The sequence below is a fragment of the Neltuma alba genome, unplaced genomic scaffold, assembly GCF_004799145.2.
Source record: "Neltuma alba isolate B1F8T4 unplaced genomic scaffold, ASM479914v2 tig00012241_pilon, whole genome shotgun sequence".
Taxonomy (NCBI): Eukaryota; Viridiplantae; Streptophyta; class Magnoliopsida; order Fabales; family Fabaceae; genus Neltuma; species Neltuma alba.
In genome coordinates this window covers 17,320-32,521 of record NW_021636770.1, presented here as the reverse complement: position 1 = coordinate 32,521, position 15,202 = coordinate 17,320, and positions in this window count along the sequence as shown.

Below are 15,202 nucleotides of genomic sequence, written 5' to 3'. Positions count from 1 at the left end.
AGAATTTTATTTATAAAAAATCTCTAATTTTTTTTTATAACAGATATTCATTATACTTTTTGATGAAATTCCAACTCACAATCTACACTCTTTCTTAAATAAAAGAACAAAATGTATTATAAATAAAAATAAAGTTTACAAAGGCTAAAATAAACAAGGCCAAAAAAAAAAGGTTAAAATAAGCTAAAAGAGAATGACCTGAAAGATAAAGGTCCTAAATCTAAGAAAGCAACAAAGAATATAATTTTAACATCAAAGGAATTAAAATCCTTAAGTAAAGACTGGATATCTTGGAGCATCACATCATATTTTTCCGCCTGTAAAGAGGCTACATTGCTAGGAGCTTTGCCAACACGTCATAAGTGAAGATTTTCTTTGTTAATGCAGTTGTGTGATGCATAACCATTTATCCAAAAAAGAGCTGCCTAAGACATTGGCCAAAGAACACATTCTGCTAAGTGGAAACTCCTTTTCCAAAGGAATTGGTGGAAAATCTCTCCATGTAAATAGACCGTGAGGTTACAATGTAATTTCTTGTTTCTACTTTTAAGCTTTTGAAGAATGATTATCCACTCTTCTAATTCAAGATCCTAGCTTTTAGTAATAGTTTGACCATAGATGCCAATATCCCTTTAAGAGCATTCCCTTAGATAAGCAGTGCCTGAAAAGGCTATGAAACCTTTTATTTCTTGAATGAGCGAAGTGGGCTGCTTGATATTTTTTCTTTATATATAAAGCTAGATTCCTGCCTAGCCATAAAAATTGACAAGTATAATAATGTCTTTTAACATCCAAGTTTGTCCACCCGTGCACATGTTAATAATAGTCTGCTTGAGCAGACATTTGAAATCAGCAAACGACATACTGTACAAGTTGATTGAAAAGCATCCAAACCATATAGCTTTCGCGTAAAGGCGTGAGATGGAGAGGTGTTCTGAAGGTTCCTTATCCTGACATCCAAAAAGGCATGAACCTGAGACTCACAATCTACACTTGAAGAAATTTTAAAGAAGATATTTGGGGCTAGCCGGAATACAAACCCTGACATCTATTTTTTAATTTCGGAGATATGTTCTGATTTTACAATGCAAATTCTTGGTACCAACTTACATATGCACACACAGATATTTGAAAAAACTCACATTACTGCTCCTATAAATATCACTATTATTCTATTAAAAAAAATAGGCATATGATGTTCCATGACCAGACCATATCCATATCATTCGCCTTTACATCTCCGTCGCCCCACCGTCACAACCCATTAACTTTTGCGTTATGTGAGCCCCATTGGCGGGCGTGCTTGCTCTGTTTGGAGGTTCAAATCAAGAGGATGGATTTGTTGGATAAGTTAAAAAGATTCCAAATATGGGAAGTGTTCAATTCATTCCATTTGGACCTCCACGCCAAACATTGCACTCGGACGGTTCCCATCCACAACGATGCTTACTCTCCACATGTGTCGTGTGTGTGCATCTGGGGTCCCTCATCGCTCAAATTAATAGTGTTCCTGTGTATTCCATTTATACAGCCTATAGTACTCCTCCATCCCGTCTATAATCCTTTTTTGGTTCTTAATATAAGACTCAATTCTTGAATTGGTTTTGGTCCTAAATATAAGACCCATTTCTCATATTTATTAATTTTCTCTAAATTACCTCTATGGATACTCCCTCAACCATAATCAAATAAAAGAAGGAGAAGGGATATTAAGAAAGATAATTATAGTATTTTAGGAAAAATGTGTCATTTTTTTTTATAATTAACTAACTTACCTAACTTCATTAATCTAATCAAATTAGTTAAATGGGTCTTATATTAAGGACCGGAGGAGTATAAACATCTACTTAATTAACTTGAGTATATTAAATATATTATTTAAATTAATTAAGATAATACTCTTATGGTTCTAAATATAAGGCCCATTTTGTAGTGTAAATTACATTATAAAAAGGACATTATATTTAGGATCAGAGGAGTATATTTTTTCGAAAACACCATAATCATCTTACTTAATTCTCTTCCTCCCTCTTCTACTTGATTATTATTGAAAAAATATCACTATGTTTAATTTGAGAAAAAATTGATAAACATATGAAATAGTTCTTATATATAGGATCAATATCGACTCCCTAATTAGTTCTTATATTAAGAACTGAAAAAGTATGTCCTATTTTTAGTCTTTAATATAAAAACTAGTTGGGAATATCTGTATTGATTGTAAGGAGTTCTACTAATCATTCAATGCATAGAGGCTATTTTACGGAGACCAATATGTAATTGTGATAAACAATTAACTTAATTAATTTTCTTGATATTTTTAAATTAGTGTTTTAACTCTTATATTAAAGATTGGATGCAGTTAGCATCCAAAAATTGAGCCATATTTTCAGAGTTTATGAATAGCGTGTGTTAGAATGTTCATATTATTGCTTACCCGAAGGGATTTAGAGTAGGAATCACTTTTTTCAGTGGATTCTCAAAGAAGCTAATTTGGTTGCTGATTAACGAGATAAATCGTTTGTGACGAAATCGTGTCCATTTTATTTACAATAAAGGATGTTTTAGCTGTAGATAATGGTTGACTGCTGTTTGCCATGGGCTTAAAACGTGTTAGGTTTCGTTTTGTTGCCTGTACTTTTAGTTTATTATATCGGAAACATTGCAACAAAAAAATTGTAAAAATTGTAAAATTGTAAATCATGACTCGTTACTGACTTGACAAGACGTACAGATTTTAATAACAATCCAATGGCAACAAATTTATAACAAAATACCCTATTTACAATTTCATAATTTTCAATGATTTTTCCTATTATATAAACTATAAAGTTTTATTTTTTTCTTGCTTACACTATTGATTAATCGCTTGTGAGATCATTGCGCCTCTGTCACGTTTATATAGCAGATGACCAGCTCAAGGAAAAATAATCAACAATTATATGTATATATAGATTGTAAGAATAAAAAGTCTTAATTTTGTTACTCCTCCGGTCATTAATATAAGACCTAATTATTAAGTTGGTTTTGGTCCTAAATATAAGACTTATTTATCATATTTATCAATTTTCTTTAAATATCTCATAGATACTCCTTCAACCATAATAGAGTAGAAGATGAAGATGTAGTATTAAAAAAAATGATTATGGTATTTTAGGAAAAACGGGTCACATTTTTTATAATTAACTAACTTACCTAACTTCTTTAATCTAATCAAATTAGTTAAATGGATCTTATATTATGGACTAAAGAAATATATTATTTGAACACTTATCAGTATCTTTATAATTTTTAAACTCAAAACATGAATACATAGGCTTTCACACTTGAAAAAGAAAATCTATGTTTTATTCCCATTTCCATGTCACTTCAGAGTTAAGATTATGTCGTGATGACTAATATGATTAATAATTTTTATTCATTCTTTTTGTTGATATGTTTAATATTAGGGAAAAAAATTATCTTACCGTCTTGAGTCCCACAAAAGGACACTAATTACTGAAAGTCCCCCGGCATAGAGAAATGGCCCTCAAGTCTTTAAGTATGTAAATAAGTTCTGATGTCTAATGTTCATAACGCCGCTGGTTTGTAAGAAGAAAAAATTTTATTTTAGAAAAATTGGTAAAAAAAAAAAAATCCTTGTTTAAAAATTTAATTGGTTAAAAGGATTTAAATTTGAGTGCGTGCAAATATGATATGTAAGTATAATATATCTTCTGCTGTATACAAATAATTTTTATATTGATGATTGTTGTATATCATTGATAGTGTGTTGTACATAGCGGAAGATATATTATACTCACAGAATATAGTTACACTCACTCAAATTTAAATTATTTTAACTAATTAAATTTTTAAACAGAAATTTTTTTTACCAATTTTTTCTTTTATTTTTATATAAAAAGTAATAATTAATGCTCGAGTGTGGAGAGAAAAAGATATGAACTACGTACGTAAACAATGTGACGTAATATATAGCAATTAAATGGTGACAACGCGCTAAGGCTAAGGAGTTCAATAATTACAATAATTAAGCACATGTTATTAACAGATTAATTTAAATGTGACATTATTGTCTTTTTCAAGCTTTATAAAGATCCAATAATATTGGTGTTCAGTGCGATAATAATCACGCGGGGAATCCCATTTGCATTGGTCGAAACAAAAGCTCACCACCTGCCAACTCACATTCACTTCCCACAATGATAATCTTAATTTTGTTTTTATTTCCAAATCCAATTCACAATGCTTTGCTTTACTTCTTGAAAACCACTTCTGCGATACGACAACCCAGCAGCACTGACAAAGCAAACTGATTAAATAATTAATTAGTACTACTAATTAACTAAGTAATTAAATGTCAAATCTGATCTGAGTTCACTTAAATACGCAATGCCCACAAAGAAGTGGAGAGTTTCGATGAATTAATTAATATACAAAAATGCATTATCTGTTTGATTAGGACGTTACATTGAACAAGGACATTATTTTTCAATAATCCAGGGAGAATGAATGATGGATCTCAACCTCGACAATGTGATTATAATATTAATAGTATGTCCAGACCCCCCCGCCTTTTTTTTTTCTTTTTTCTGTTGGTAGTAGTTAGAGGTTAGTGTGAGAGAATCCCACTTGTTATGGGCAGGTTATTTAAATTGAGTTGTGTGGTCTACAGGGGGAAAGCCAGAATATGAAGAGAAATATGGCTCGTGGAAGAACTTAGCTTGTAACACAACTAGCAAATTTTATGAGGGATGGGATCCTGTGGATCCTGTGAAAAATCTAAGATCATATCTTTGTGGGTCCTAAGGTAGACCTAATAGACCTTGTGTAGATTTTTCAGTCTTTAATATTAGAATCAGATAACTAATTTAAAATGATTAGAAAATTAATTAAATTAGTTATTTGTAACATACACGTGTTGACTTCTCTAAATTATTTTTATTTAATTATGTGTGTTGGAATTACACTTGAGTGTAAATAACTTATAATCAATATGACATTTTTGACTACTTCAGTTTGACATAGCTTTGTAGGTCTTTATTTTCTTTCATTATAAAAAAAAAAGGTACTAATTATTCATCTATGTATCTACTCCCTTTCTCATCCTTTATATAAGATACAAATAAATTTAAAAAAATTAATTAAAATTAGTTGGGAACAGTAAATGTCAAAATTATATTTTATTTTTAAAAATATCTTTATTTATGGAGAATATGCGTGTGAGAAATAATTAATGCCATGATAAAACATGTAATTATGATACACATTTGATTTTCATTTCTAATTTGCAATTAATAGGATTAGTTCTAGTGTTTTAGTTTCTATGTCAATGAAAGGATATCGTTACTGCTCTACATGTTATAAGTTGATATTTATGGATCATTTTTATACTTTAGTTATAAGCGAGTTTATAAAATCTATAATGCAATTAATAATTTTTCAGGTTTTTTTTTTTGGATAGACGGAACTATTTTAATAATATCAACTAGTTATAACAAAAAAATTTTTGACCTGTGTGAATTAGATAAATTTTCTAATAAAAATTTAAACCTTGATTAGGATTAGCGCTTTTTGTTAAACCTAATTGCTGTTGATAAAATATTCAAATTACATATTAGTAGGAAAGAATGATTCAGGATTTCAGGTAGACTCTAGAAGGCCCATCAGGCCCAAAAAATAAGAAGGCCCAAATTGGAACGGGATTAGATCATTCCGATAATGGTCATTGAGCCGAGTAATGACGTTGGTGTTTTTGATTACGTGAGCCCTATTGTCCAACGGTACTTTTACCCAACAACATATAAGTACATTCTAATCACATCCAGAATAAAGAATTTTGAGTGGCTCAACGGCCCAAATTTATTTTAATTAAATATATAATTAGAATTAAAATTAAAATTTATAAAAATAACATTCCAATTAATATCAATATATGTAAAATAATATCCAATTGTATTATTCATGAGTTATAAACAATACTATGTACTAATTTGAACATATTAAGGAAACTAGTTATATTGGTTATTTATAATAAATAGGTGTTTTATTCTCTAAAATATAATTGTTAATCAAGTCTATTAATTAGAACTATTATTATTACAAGACTATCTTAAGAAAAAATCAAAAAATAGATAAATATGAGAGGAGTCTTATATTTTAGATCAAAATAAAAGTCAAAGGAGCTCTTAATATTAAGGACCAAAAGTTGTACAATTTTTATTAAATGTTGTATAAAATACAGGCGTCAGCCACATCTACTATGAATCAAACGTATCGTAGATTTTATTTTGTAAGGCGGAGAAGTTCTAATAACATTGTTATTTCATTCACGGTACAGTCTCTTTTTAATTACTAGACTGCCCCTAGTTTCTTTTGTCTCTTATTAATCTTGTACAGCTAAAATGTGTCAATTTAATCTTTGGAATAATATAGTTTTTTTTTAATTTAAATAACTCTCTCAACCTCTCTGATACAAATATTAGGGTTTGCTATGAGGAAAAATAAGAGGAGGGAACAGGAAGAAAATTTTTAATAAGCTTGATTTAAAAAATAAAAAAAAGTGGGGTTAAAAGCTTTTAATTAATTTTTTATATTGCTTCTTCTTTTTATTAAAATTTTAAAACCCCGCTTCTCTAATTTTTTAAATAGAGCTAGTTAAAATTTTTCTTCCTTTCTCGTCTCCTCCATTCCCCTCATACCAAACAGTACTCTAGTGTCATTAGGAGAGCTGATAACTGTTCTTGAATCCATCGGATTAAGTTATTTATGCTATCCAGAAATTTTGAGATAGTTAATTTATTGAATAAATTTATTTCTCACTTAAATCAATTAGAAATGCATTACATCAGTTTATCGATTTTCAGTTACTAATTATTATTATTATTAACGGCTCAAAATTTAGCGCAAAAGTTCAACTTAATTATTACATATGTGACGAGTTGGAAAGCCAAAAGCCAAAACTGCAGTGTCTTCTGGATTGAAGCAATCACTAAAATATGTAATTATTAACCAAAAGTCACAATTAATTAACTTGATCAAAGAGGGGAGTGAGAGTTATGATGAGAGAAAAGGCATAACTTGAAGGCAAGTAATGAATTGTGCTTGCACACATCAATCTAATTAATTGGCTTTTAAGTAATTAATTAACAAGTCAATAAGATGATCTAAAGCAAAACTTGTAAAAGCAAGGAACATGAACCCACACGGGTTAAGCAGCCGATTAGATCTTTGCACCTGCAAAATTCTGGTGTCTTCCAAATCCTACCACATCATGCTCACCAAAACCTGACCTAATCAATATCCAAATAAACCAACTATATACATAATTTATTAGTAGAGACAGATAAATTAAATATGAGATCATAGTTGAGTATGGATGGCATCATGCAGCAGGCAATAAGAGCAGTTAAATTTGAAAAAAGATAAGGTGGGTGATATCATTTTCATATTGGAACTGACCTCAAAACAGAAAGATAGAACGAAAGAAAAAAGAAAAAAGAAAATAAACTAAAAACAAAGAAAGAAAGAAAAAATAGGCACCGCCCAATCGAACAGTGTTCAACATATATTTTCAGCAGAATATATGATTACTTGGGATTGTGTTGTGTTCTGTTGTGGTGTATATATGCTTCCATCAAATCAATCCTTCTTTAGCTTGATTCCTCTAAATAGCTGCGTTTTGCTTTTCCTTCCTTTCACACTCATTGCTCAATCAAAACACAACCAAAAGGCGTGCGTGTATTATTCAAGTTAGAGTAGTGCTCACGATTAACATAAGCAATAATGAGATAGAAGGAGGGAAAGCTATCCGTTCCCGATCTCTTGCAGTCAGATCTTTCAAAATCATATGAATTCTTAGTTAGAATGTCATTCTGACGCGGTGTGAACTCAATAACTCTAATTAAATTAGAAGTTTGAATTTTATAAATGGAATAATTAATCACATAAATTATAAGAATGACCCATATTTATTTATGAATGTAATTAAACATATACTCTTCCGGTCCTTAATATAGGACCCAATTCTTGAGTTGGTTTTGGTCCTAAATATAAGACCCATTTCTCATATTTATCAATGTTCTCTAAATTACCCCTATAGATACTCCCTTAACCATAATCAAGTAGAAAAGGGAGAGGATGTATTAAGAAGGATGATTATGATATTTTAGGAAAAATGTGTCACTTTTTTTTTTTATAATTAACTAACTTACCTAACTTTCTTAATCTAATCAAATTAGTTAAATGGGTCTTATATTAAGGACCGGAGGAGTACAATTAATTATTAAATTTATAATTATAATTGTAAAAAATTGAGATCCATTTTAAAGGGAAGGTGATATGAGGAGACTTGATAGTCTACTCAGTTGGCAGCGTTCAAAAGTTTTAGGGTACCAAAAGAGGCTGAGACACAACATGATTCAATAATATCATGCAATTCATTATGATTATGCTGCTACATGACTAAAGATACATTTGGTTGACGTGGATGTGACAGAGGCGCTATTAGCTTATCTCATCCTGACTTACTTATTACATCACATATATATATATGTGCGTGTGTATTTATACAAATTTCCCCTTTTAATTTCTTTATTTTATCCCCAATAATTGCTGTAAAATAATATTTTATCTAGTTTTTAATATAAGATCCGGTTGACTAATTCGACAAAATTAAAAAAAGTACTCATCCGATCCTTAATATAGGACCTAATTGTTGAGTTGATTTTGATCCTAAATATAAGATCTATTTTTCATATTTATCAATTTTCTTAAATTATCCTTATGGATACTCCTTCAACTATAATCAAGTAGAAGATAGAGAAATGATATTATGAAGATAATTATGACATTTTAGAAAAAACATGTCATATTTCTTATAACTAACTAACTTACCTAACATTTTTAATCTAATCAAATTAGTTACATGGATTTTATATTAAAGACAGAAGGAGTACTAGATGACTAAAGTATACATATGTTACATGATTTCTTTAGAATACTTATGCTTATCACTAGCTTATATATCAATTTATAAGTGAGGCAAATTAATTTGAAGAAAAATAATAAATATAAATATTTTAAAATAATTTAATAACTTTCTTAATCTCCCCTAAATAATCAACTGAATCTTATATTAGGAATAAGAGGTTTGTAAATAAGCACATAACTCCCATAAGTATATTATAGTTTCGTCATAACTCACATGCTTATAATACTTCAAAGATTTTGAACTCACAACTCTATGTATAAAATAACATTAAAAAAAGTATTTGGTGTTAGCTATATTAATTTTGAGAATACATCCTTTCAATTAAATTAGAACAAGCGAATATTTTAGAAGCAAAAAGAATAAGCGAATATTTTGTATTGTTATGAACGCATTAGGATATGCCGACAGGCAAAAAGTTGGAAAATAGTAATTTGGATGGATATGATACAGATGTCTCTCCAAATCTTGGGGCCAAAATTTAAAAGATGGTAATGTGATTTTTTTAATATCTATAAAATGATTTTTTTTGGACCAAAGTATCTATAAAATGATTTGCTTTAAGAGATATATTATTTATAGGATAAAGAGAAGACATTTTTTAATCCTATTTATAAAGGATTGAGAGAATTTTTTTGCATGAATGTATAATTTTACTTTTTGTTTATTATTGTGTTGACTTTGTTTGTATGAAGTATAATATATATTAAATAAGGATAAAATTAAAAAATTATTAAATTTTAAATGAGAGTTAATGAATTTTAAGATTTTTTTTAGTTTATATAAAATATATCAGAAATGACTTATAAATAGAATTAGAAGAGCAAATAATTGTGGAAAATAGCAATAAGAAGCTTCAACTTGTTGGTGGGGACACGGGAAGTACGGCTTGACTTGTGATTGGAGGCTTGTAGCCCAAATTCTGAAAGTGATGGCAGGCGCTCCATTCATGAACCACATGTCCGATTGGGCTTTTTTGGCCGACAAATTAAGTACACTCTTCTTATTTATAAGTCCCGGAAAAAATTTTGTTTACAAATATAAATTATTTATAAATTAATTAATGATTTTTTTTAAATTTTACATCTGTTGACTTAAATAAGTGAAAAAAAATAAAAACTATACTATTTTCTTGCTACCCTTCCTTTAACAAAGACGACAGGTAGAAAAAAATTATCAATTTAATATATTTTTATATTTACAAGTTTTGGGTAGAGGTGGCTTATAAATAAATGTTTTTTCCCCCCAAACATGTGTTTCCCTATGAGTCATAAGAAGACAAAAGCTTAAGTCAATCTCAGTACCAAAAACCCCCAAATGCTGAATTAGAGCAAGAAAAAAAAGCACATTCTCATACCATGATTTGAATATATGGTTCGAATACATTTAACTCCACGGCAGGACGCTGGGGGGGGGGGGGAGGCTTTTAAACCAATTAAAAATAGTGTTTTAGATTATAGCTGCAACTGACCTAAATAAGAACAATTTAGAAAATCAAGTATTTTTCAAATAGGAACGATCTAAAAAAATTCTTTTTTAAAAAACCGTTCTAAAAAAGTTTACTCTTTAGACTTAGTGTGTTCTCTAGTCTAGAGGTTTAAAAAATAGACTTGTTTTAGATGACATGTGAAAAGGAGGTTTATATTACTACCTCCAATTTTAATTATAAAACCCAGTTAACTAATTTGAAGAGATTAAGAAATTTAATTAAATTAGTTATTTGTAATGAATATGTGTTGTTTTTTTAAAATATTCTTAATAATCAAGTTTGTTATCCAGAACTACTATTATTAAAAGATTATCTTGAAAAAAAATGAATAAATATAAGAGATAAAGTAGATTAGGGTTTTATATTTAAGACTAAAATAAAAATCAAACAAGATCTTATATTAAGAACAAGAGGGAATACTAATTCTGTACTAGTGGACATATCTTTTTAATAATTAATTAAAGTACTAAGGCCAAAGGCCCCGCAAATATGCTTACATAGTTACATATATGTCCGATTATTCACAATAATTTGACAGTTTCTCCATTATTTTGGATATATGAGATGAGTTAAATTGTCTGTAATATATGAATTAATTATTCCATAAGTTTTATACTACTCTTTTTATTCTAAATATATAAGACCCATTTTGTAATATAATTTACACTATAAAATGGGTCTTATATTTAGAATAGAAGGGAGTATATAAATATATATATATAGAGAGAGATAATATAGTGATAATACGCTGGTGAAACAGAAAAGAAAAAAAGATAGTGATAATAATCTTAGGGAAAATGACAAATAAAGACCCTTGAATTAGCAAAATTACAAGGAGGTCACTTGAATAAGCTAAATTACCAAGAAGGACCCGATCTCAAATTGTAATTATGAAATCAAGCTAAAAAGACAAAAATACCCTTCTTCTCTTTCTTCCATCAACCTATCTCTTTCTCTTTCCCTCTTCTCTTTCTTTTCGTCTCTGTCCTTCTCTCCCTCTTGATCTCCCTCTCTCTCTTCTTCCTTCTGTTCCTCTCCCTCTCAAAAATATTCATCTCTCGCCTATGCATTTATCAATATGATTAAGGTTGTGGCTATTCCCATCAATCTCTATTACAAAAAAGATGGTAACCCATCGTTAATGCTAGTTGGCAGAGGTAATCAGATTCAAGTTGATAGCAATAGTGTTCTGGAGATGGTATACAGAATCAATATTGGAGAGGATGATATTCAAGCTACCCAAGACACTACATGTATATATACTTCATGATTGGCACGGCATCATCCTGGTGGGTTGCAGTGTGGTCACTGGGTTATATGGTGGAAGAGAATGAAACGTGAAGTTACTGATGGAAAATGTTAGTTGGAGGATGTTGTAGTTAGTTTGAGATACACTTATCACTGAATCTTGCAGAAACTGGTTGCTGTCAAAACACCTCTGGTTTTTTGTAATTTGACTTACTATTGTTGTAATTTTACTTGGTAGTATTGTAACTACAGATTAGTTAGTTTGATCATAGCAACATGACATGACAATCTGAAAATGTTAGTATTTTGTTTATGGGCAGAGTAATGTTAACATTTAGTATTTATAGTTGTTAATGGTATCAATGTAGATCCATTTAATATTCTGAATTCATGACAAATCTCCTCACAGACTTATAATTTCACTTATCACAGTTGTTATTTGGCTTTCCACTCTTGTCAATTGATTTTCATAACTTGTCATTCGCCTTAATCAACTTGTTATAAATTACTTATTAGAACTTGTCATCTGTTAAAGAAATCTGAAAATTCAGTCATTTAAAAAGAGAAAATTAAATTTTTATGAATTGCTTATCAGAAGTTGTCATTCGCTTTACTAAATTTGTCATTAGTCTTACTGAACTTGTCATTTGCCAAGAATGTTTAGCAAGGTGTATGATAACTTCTGATAAGTAACTCATAGGAATTTAAGATTCTGCGTTAAAATGACAATTTGCACAATTCCTTGGCGAATGACAATTTTAGTTTTATTTAGCAGATGACAAGTTCTAATAAGCAATTTATGACAAGTTTAGTTAGGCAAATAACAATTTTAGTAAAACAAGTGACAACTTCTGATAAGCATTTCATACAAATTTAATTTTCTCCGTTCAAATGACAGAATTTTCAGATTTCTTTAGTAGATGACAAGTTCAGTAAGGCAAATGATAGAATTTTTGTGTTTCTGTCGCTGCATTTCTGTTACCACATTTCTAATTAAGTGGACAACATTAAATAGCTCTACATCATTACAATATAAAACTGATTAACAAAAAATGTTAACATTCCTCTGCACAATAAAAAAAGACTATCATTATCAGATTGTCATGTGTTTCTATCACTGCATTGTTGTCATAATAGTTAAAAGTTTGCGTTAACAATACTAGCAAGCGAAATTACAACAATAGTGATCATTACACTCCCTCCAATATATTTAACTCCCCCTTCATCACTTGCTTCAAAATGTCCACCAACGTGGACGTAACGTAACAAATTCTGTGTTTCTATCACTGCATTTCTATCATCACAAGATGATTGTTTTTTACTTTAGAAAATCACAAGTTAAGTATATCCAATTATAACTTCGTTTATTTCCAAATTTCTTTGGTGAATGACAAGTTGAGTAAGACGAATGACAAGTTTAGTAAGGCGAATGACAACTTCTGATAAGCAATTCATAAAAATTTAATTTTCTCTTTTCAAATGACAGAATTTTCAAATTTCTTTAGCAGATAACAAATTCTGATAAGTAATGTATGACAAGTTGAGTAAGGCGAATGACAAGTTATGAAAATCAATTGACGAGAGTGGAAAGCCAAATAACAGCTATGGTAAGTGAAATTATAAGTCTGTAAGGGGGTTTGTCATGAATTTCAAAACATTGAATGGATCTACATTGATATCATTTACAACTATAAATACTAAATGTTAACATTGCTCTGCCATAAACAAAATACTAACATTTTTATATTGTCATGCCATGCTGCTGTGATTAAACTAACCAATCTGTAGTTACAACATTACTAAGTAAAATTACAACAATAGTAAGTCAAATAATAAAAAACCAAAGGTGTTTTGACAGCAACCAATTTCTGAATCTTGTAGAAACTGGTGTATGACAACTTTTGATAAGCAACTCATAGGAATTTAGCATTCTGGATTAAAATGACAATTTGCACAATTCCTTAGCAAATGACAATTTTAGTTTTATTTAGCAGATGACAAGTTTTGATAAACAATTTATGACAAGTTCAGTAAGATGAATGACAAGTTTAGTAAGACGAATGACAACTTCTGATAAGCAATTCATAAAAATTTAATTTTCTCTTTTCAAATGATAGAATTTTCAAATTTCTTTAGCAAATGACCAGTTCTGATAAGTAATTTATGACAAGTTGATTAAGGCAAATGACAAGTTATGAAAATCAATTGATAAGAGTGGAAAGCCAAATAACAACTGTGATAAGTGAAATTATAAGTCTGTGAGGAGATTTGTCATGAATTCAGAATATTAAATGGATCTACATTGATACCATTAACAACTATAAATACTAAATGTTAATATTGCTCTACCCATAAACAAAATACTAACATTTTTAGATTGTCATGTCATGTTACTGTGATCAAACTAACCAATCTGTAGTTACAATACTACTAAGTAAAATTACAACAATAGTAAGTCAAATTACAAAAAACCAGAGGTGTTTTGACAGCAACCAGTTTCTACAAGATTCAGTGACAAGTGTATCTCAAACTAACTACAACATCCTCCAACTAACATTTTCCATCATTAACTTCACGTTTCATTCTCTTCCACCGTATAACCTAGTGACCACACCGCAACCCACCAAGATGATGCCGTGCCAATCATGAAGTATATATACATGTAGTGTCTTGGGTAGCTTGAATATCATCCTCTCTAACATTGACTCTGTATACCATCTCCAGAACACTATTGCTATCAACTTGAATATGATTATCTCTGCCAACTAGCATTAACGATGGGTCACCATCTTTTTTGTAATAGAGATTGATGAGAATGGCCACAACTTTAATCGTATTGATAAATGCATAGGCGGGAGATGAATATTTTTGATAGAGAGAGGAACAAAAGGAAGAAGAGAGAGAGGGAGATGAAGAGGGAGAGAAGGACGAAGACGAAGACGAAGAGAAAGAGATGGGGTGATGGAAGAAAGAGAAGAAGGGTATTTTTGTCTTTTTAGCCTGATTTCATAATTACAATTTGAGATTGGGTCCTTCTTGGTAATTTAGCTTATTCAGGTGACTCCTTGTAATTTTGATAATTCAAGGGTCTTTATTTGTCATTTTCCCATAATCTTACATAAATCTACGTCCGCAGACCACAGGCACGCGTTGGCATATAACTCCTTTGTTGGGCTGCTTGGAAACTTGAATTAACAATATTTTCAAAATATATGAAAAAGGTTTTGTGCTAATAAGTGCTTATTAATCATGAATTCAAGAGGGTATTTGGATGAAAATCAAACTATAATTTTAAAAGTGTTTTTATAGTTTATAAAATAAATATATAAAGAAGTTTATCTTATTTTACCAAAAAGTACTTTTAAGAAGCAGTTTCCAATGTCGCTAAACAGCTCCTGAGTTTCCCATCCATTAGATTTCAAAGCCTGAAACTTTGTAGGTCGTGCCAAAGATTTTGGACACATATGGGCGAAATC